Source organism: Anser cygnoides, chromosome 2, assembly GCF_040182565.1.
Source record: "Anser cygnoides isolate HZ-2024a breed goose chromosome 2, Taihu_goose_T2T_genome, whole genome shotgun sequence".
Classification (NCBI taxonomy): domain Eukaryota; kingdom Metazoa; phylum Chordata; class Aves; order Anseriformes; family Anatidae; genus Anser; species Anser cygnoides.
In genome coordinates, this window is record NC_089874.1 from 131,882,230 (window position 1) to 131,889,169 (window position 6,940).

A 6,940-nucleotide genomic window follows, 5' to 3' on the forward strand; every position below is an offset into this window, starting at 1 on the left:
CTCCACAGGGAAGTGGTCACGGCACCAAGCCTGATGGAGTTCAAGCAGCGTTTGGACAACACTCTCAGACACATGGCCTAGTTTTTGAGAAGTCCCGTGCAGAGCCAGGAGTTGGATTTGATAATCCTTGTGGGTACCTTCCAATGTGGTATATTCTATGATTGCAATTTCTGTTACGGTTTATCAGTAAACAAAGCCAGCAATGAGTGTTTACATTTTTAAATAATTATCTGTAAATGCATTTTTCTCCTAAGATAATGAAATTAAGTTGAATCAGTTTTACTTTTTTAATAAGGGTTTGTGTCCTCAAATACATGTTTGGTGTATCTTGCTTTATCCTTACTAATCCACCATCAAGAAATGGGTCATACCATTCAAGATACCTGACAGCTTATTAATCAGAGAATGAATTTTTAATGCATCCGAAGGTCCATTACCTAAGAGGTTAAAGTTTTCTTAAACTAAGTTCAGAGGATGTTATTTTATGTGCTTGTACTGATGTCCTAGGAGTTCTAATGACAGCTTTTGAGAGACCTTAACAGGAGCGTATTTAGAAACATATAAGTTCACCTCTGTTAGAGTTCTGCAACATTTTCAACACAAGTAAATTTAACCATTCAATGTGGTGTCTAATTTTAATTATTTACCCAATTATATCAACATTAATTTCCATTAAAACTCCAGTGAAACTCTTAATTTTCTTCATCTGGGGTCTGGAAAGGATGATCTCAACAAATAAAAACACAAGTTTAAACCCATGCAGGACTAGAAGTTAAAGGGACTTAGCTGAAATAAATTTTAGCTTGAAGTTTTGCCTCTTCTTCTGTTTTATCCCCAGGTTAATGCAATTTTAGAATGTGCTGTACTCTCTCTATATATATATACAGACACTGAATCACTACTTTAAAAACTGTAAAAATAAAATAAAAGTATACACACAATTGTTACAAAAAAATACCACACCTCTTTCACCTTCCCACAATACAACCCAGATTGGTAGACAAGAGGATATGATTGGAAGGTCCTTGCAAAACCTTCACAGATGATGTTTCTAGGCAGTGAATTGGAAAGTGAAATAATGCCTATCAGTAGGTTAACAAAATGGAAAACATAATCATCATGGTAATTAAAGTGCAAATGCATAAGCCATTAAAAATATTAAGATTCTTTAAAATAAAAATAATAATGCTGCTTTCTTAATAATATAACGCTTGCATAGATAGACACAATCTTCTAAAAATTTTTAGCAATAAAAGAAATGCATGATTTACCCAAAAGGACACAAGTTATTTTCAAAACGTTATATTAATGTATAAGATGGTAAGATGTTGAAAGGATTTTAATTCTTTTCTTTACAGAAATTGAAATTAGTTTGAATTAGCCTATTTGTGGTGTAATATCTCATGTACAACATGTATCTATGCTGACATATATGGACCAAGTGCTGAAATATTATCTCCAAAGACAGAGTATGTGGATAATATGTTTTTAATTCTAAATAAGTATTCTAATAAGAGCACTAGCCACCACAGCAGATGTTCCAATCATCTATTTCCATAGTACTAAAGTGTAAGTGTTAAATCCCTTCAACACTCTTGACATTATGTACCCTACTGGCCTATTGCATTTCTACAAAAAAAAAAAAAAAAAGAGAAAGCTTTTTAAAGAGTTAATATATATATCCTGTATGTGTGAAGTTATCTCCCCAAGTCCAGATCAAGTAACTGCAATGGATGACTTCATGCCCTGTGAACAGACTTAAACAAAAGAATTCAGAGGTGTGAATTGTTACTCCTCATTAACAGTTTCTTTCTACTGTGTCATATCCCAGCAATGATACTTTAGTTTATCTAATGAAGGGTTTGGTAAGAAAACAGGTGATAATGACACCATGCAGAAAATGAAAAACTGCTACTGAGATCAAACAGATTCTTAAAGAGAAAAAATATTTGTACAAGAAAGCATCAATAAATATCTTTTCACACAGAATAAATAAAAATAGTCTCAAAGTGAATGCTTCATCAGCAACTGCTGCTGAACTGCATGTTAATAATGGCTCTAAACAAGTCAGACAAGAATTCACTAACTTGCAAAATATTTAGCCACTTGTTTGATTGTACTGGAATTGGGTTTTACTACAAAGTGGCCATACTTATCTTTGACCTCGATTAACATTTCCTTCCCACTGGCAGTTAAAAGATGATACCAGGAACTCTGGATTTAAAGACATATGCAGTCCTCTTATTCTCATTAGTGACTGTGTCATGAAATGGAATTCACCTCTCTCCTAAAATAACTTGGCCATCAGACTCAATCTACATTTGCTTTGTGACAAACCATTAGTTTGCAAAACCGTTGCAGGCTGCACAAAACTGAGTTAACAGAAAGTGGAAAAGTGCCATCCCCCCCACAGCAAGTATCTATGAGTTGAGGTATATCACAGAATCATTAAGATTGGAAAAGACCTCCAAGATCATCTGGTCCAACCGTCCCCCTACCACCTACGTCACCCACTAAACCCTGTCCCTGAGCATCATGTCCAACCTTTCCTTAAACACCCCCAGGGATGGTGACTCCACCACCTCCCTGGGCAACCCGTTCCAATGCCTGACTGCTCTTTCTGAGAAGAAATGTCTCCTAATTTCTGACCTGAACCTCCCCTGGTGCAACTTGAGGCCATTCCCTCCTGTCCTATTGCTAGTTATCTGTGATCGTGATCTAGACCATGATTACAGGAAAGACTTCTGGAGCTCTACAACTGTTTGACTCACTCAACTGACATCGGCCTAAGAATTCAATCGAATTCATCGCCCTGTCCTTTCTCCAGAGGACATGCTAAGGCTCCCTCCTTTCTTACCTTACGCTTTGGGCCTAGCTGGAAGCCTTGCAGCCTCCTTGCATGCTCAGGTAGGCAGGCACCGGGAGGAAGCACACCGGCGGATCTCACGACACTGCGCAGCCCGGGCAGGCCGTTAAAGGAGAACCACAAGTTCTTTTTCTCACAAGCAGGGCCCGGGACCGATGCCAGCAGGCTTCACCGCCCGCCCGCCCGCCCCCGGGACCTGCCAGCGCCGGCCCTGCCCGTGTCCGGGCCCAACCCACAGGGCTGCCACGGGGGCTCGGTCTCCAGCCTCCCCACGAAGGCCCGTGCGACCGGAGCCTCCCGTGAGGCCGGAGCCCCCCCGGCCCGGCCTCCTCCACCCCGCCGCCACCAGCCCGCGGTCACCGAGGCAGCGCCCGCAGCCCAGAGCGGCGGCGGCCGCAGCGATAGATACCCCAGGGGAGCGCCTAGAGCGGCTGCACAGGAAATGCCCGCGGATGCCGAGATGACGTGTTTGAAGGTCTCCCGAGGCGGTGTCCACGCCGGGGCATTGATTGACAGGCAGCACAGCAAATCAAGCGGCTCAGCGGGAGCTGGGGGAGCCAATGGGAGAAGGGAGGGGGCGGGGCGGGAAGGGCGGCTGCTGCTGGAGGGCCCGGGAGCAGCACGATGGGGGCGTTGGGGAACAGGAAGAAAGGAGCTGGGGTTGGGGCTGCTGGGTGGCGTGTGCAAATAAATCACTTCAGCACGTGTCCTAAAAGCAGGTCACGGGCTCTGGCCTGACTTGCTTTTCAGACAGGGGCTGACCTGAAAAAGGCGGACGGCGTGTAGAAATGAGCTTCTGATTTCATTTCTGTACAGAAAGCTTGAGCTTAGTGCACTTTCAGTTGAGGAAAACCCCATGGGAAAGCTGGGTGTTGCAGTTCTAGGCAGCAAATTTGAGTTAAAAACAAAGAACACTTCCTTGTGCAGGGTACAAAGAGCTGTATCAGTGCTTAAAAAACATCATGAAGTGAGACCTGGCGTGAAATGGGCATATCCCAGTAAAACAATAGAGGACCTGTAGCTCAAGGCCAATCACTGCTGCATCCTTTTGGGGCCGATTTTATTTACTGTCTCTCTCTGGGAGCCATACTTTCTAGGTGAGAGATTGTTCTCCAGCCTCTTGCCTGTGTTTTGACCTGCCACTGCAGATACAGCTGACCATCTCTGCTTGTCACACGAGCCCTCAGAACGCAAGTTTGCAGTGCTGTTGTTAATGCTTGAAACAGAGACCCTCTAATAGGATACTGAATGAATCTTGCACGCAGAATAAAAGTTTTGACACCGGTTCTGGATGACAAGTTTCAGAACAGTTCGCAAGTACAAAACCTGCAATGAAGCCATCTTTCCCCCCCCTCGAGTTCTTGAAAGAAACACTAAACAAATGGATAGTTCATGTCTGAATTTTATCCTTGTTTCTATACTCATCTGACAATTGCATTTCCTTGTGCTGTACCTTCTGCTCTGTTCATACAGAAATCATCTGGCCCCCATGCTGTTGAGAAATCTCTCTCTCCTCCAGGACTCTATGTGGATGAAGATAGCAAATTCATTTCCAATTAAATCAGTTTTATAGACTGAATGGCTGAAAACAGGTACCATTAGTTTCTTCTAAGCTGGAAAAGAATGTGCTTACTTAAACTATATTATAGTGGTGGGAAAAAAAAAAAAAAAGAATTTTCAGATATGCAGAATGAAAGCGGTAGCAAATTAAGATTACCTTTCTCTCTGAAAAACTTTCAGTGCTCCTTCCACCCTGCAAGTGGTGCTTGAATTGTAGTGGTTTGCGGGTGATTCAGTAATCAAAATCTTATTTGTAGTGTCTTTATAGCAGACTTCACAGATTAGGAATTTAGTCACTGCAATTAAATGTTCTTCCTGAAGCAGAAAACCACAACTAGGAGACTGAAACACAAGGAAAGTGTGGGGGATGGAAGAGAAATGAAAAGCTAGAGCATACCTTTGTCCAAGGTTTTCATTGTATCTAACCTTCTCTGCCACTTCTTTCCGTCTAATTCTTTCAGAAGATAGAAAAACATCCTCTCTCACTATAGAAAAGCACTCTCAAATTTCCATGCTACTTCTTGAAACATGGTGATGCTTTTAAAGCAGACATTTTCCATGGCCTTAACTGCTCACAGGTCTGTCCTAAAACCAAAGTAGCCACTGTGCATACCTAGTAAGTACTGTTCATAAACATTTTTATAATGTTTGACCTTAAGAGTGACCTGAAGATTAATGGATATGTTGTATCAGTTTTAATGGGCCTCTTCTCCCTTGGATGCACACATGTGACTCCCATTAGCCTTAATGGGAGTTATATGTGTGCCTAGAGGTTAGACAAGACCTCTAAAGGTGCTGTTATGCTCTGTTGTATTAACGATCTCATAATTGCTGAGGTGCTGCACCTTTGCGTTGAAAGCAAACTAATTAAATCAGTCTAGTATAAGTTGATATACTAACATACTTGGTATGTATGTGTGTTTTTTCCTAGGAGTCTCTCAGTACATAGACATGGAGGCCAAATCAAATGTGGAATTTAAATTTTAACTGTGACCTGACTTTGTTTTTAAATATCTTGTTAAAATCTAAACGGTTTTCTGAATTTGATTTCTAAGGATGACTATTTATGCTAATGCAGAGGAAGAAGATGAATGTAATGTTTTATTTTATCATTAACATGTACACTGAGAGGAACTGAATTGATTCTTATTTTTGATATTCCAAATCATGCACTTTGAAAAAGGCAGTTAGGTCTAGAGGATTAATATAAATCTTGATGTTGAATTTTAATTATAGCTCTGTTAGTCATTTCTTCTAAGTGCCTTTAGACAAAGCACTTCACCTTTCTTTGATTTCCCCATATGTAAAATACCTGCTTGCTTCATAGTGATGTAGACATAAATTAATGTCTGTTCTGTGCTTTGAAAACATAAGACTAGTCCATCCAACTGTGTTCTACTGGCATAATAATGACAGCTCAGGAGGTGAAAAAAAAAAAAAGTCTAACCAATACAGCCAGCAAAAGCCCTGGTGGAGATGTAGATCTGCTGACAGAACTAATTCTGTTCCATTGCTTTGTGATGCATAAGGCAGGGGAATTATACTGAAAATCTTTTTTTTTTTTTTGGGGGGGAGAGGTTGTATCGTAGGCAAATCATTTTATATTTTATACACATTTTTATTGATCAAAATCATGATTAGAATTTGACTGTTACTATTAAAGTTTGTGTGCTGTCTTCTGTCACTATTTACATAAGTTTGAAAATTAAGTATGATGGAGTTGTCTTTGAAGGTATAAATCTAGTGAAAGAATGAATCTTAATATTTACTTTCTGGAGGAAAAGATTGTGTGGTAACCTCCACAGTTTAAGTTTTTTTTTTTTTTTTTCTTGTGTTGTGAGAGGGAGTTAGGAGAATCTTATCAAGTAGAGATAGAGCGCTGACAGCATTAAACTAGGATGCTACTTAGTGTCTTTGCTAACTATGGTGCATTGTGCAAATTAACTAAAGCAAGAAGCCTTGGGCCCCCTACCAAGGTCAGTCTCCTAATAAGAGTGTGAGCCTATCTTTAGAAACTGGTCCTGCAGATGGACAAGAGCCAAGGAGCAACTGAGTCTGCGCAAAGACAAGAGGTCAACTAGCGGTGATGAGGAAGAGTCATCAGTCTTCATCCCCACGACCCCCGACAACCACCACCAGAATACACTGTGCAAGCGCAGATGGGAGGAGTTTATGGGAATGACTCCTTGGAACTAATTCTAATACGAAGCGGGGACAGGTTATGAATATGTATAGGTGTATTGTGAAACTTCATGCATATGTAACTCTTTACTGCATATAACCAAAGCAAGTTGCCGCACGACTTTGGTCAGGTGCGCACGACTGTCATCAGGTGCGCACGACTTTGACAGGACTATCCCCCGTGCTGCCCAGCACTGAATAAACATACCTACTTAACAATCTTACTGTTTGTGGAGTCTGTTTTCCTCAAGTCAGTGTCAGGTGAAGGTACTTTATATAAGCTCAATGTTGTGAATCAGTTCTGCTGTTTATGAAGTAACATAAAGATCTTGC

General features: G+C 41.0%; 1 protein-coding gene across 2 annotated transcripts in view; it reads right to left on the reverse strand.

The window, feature by feature from the left end:
- Positions 1-3,392, reverse strand: part of PEX2 (peroxisomal biogenesis factor 2) — a 28,042-nt gene extending 24,650 nt beyond the window's left edge. The window contains exon 1 of one of the 2 annotated variants that reach the window (XM_048055035.2): positions 3,276-3,392. The gene's annotated coding sequence lies outside the window, so the exon portion shown is untranslated. Of the gene's footprint in view, positions 1-2,857 lie in introns of both variants that reach the window. The other variant, XM_013172436.3, reaches the window with a different exon arrangement.
- Positions 3,393-6,940: the final 3,548 nt, after the last annotated feature.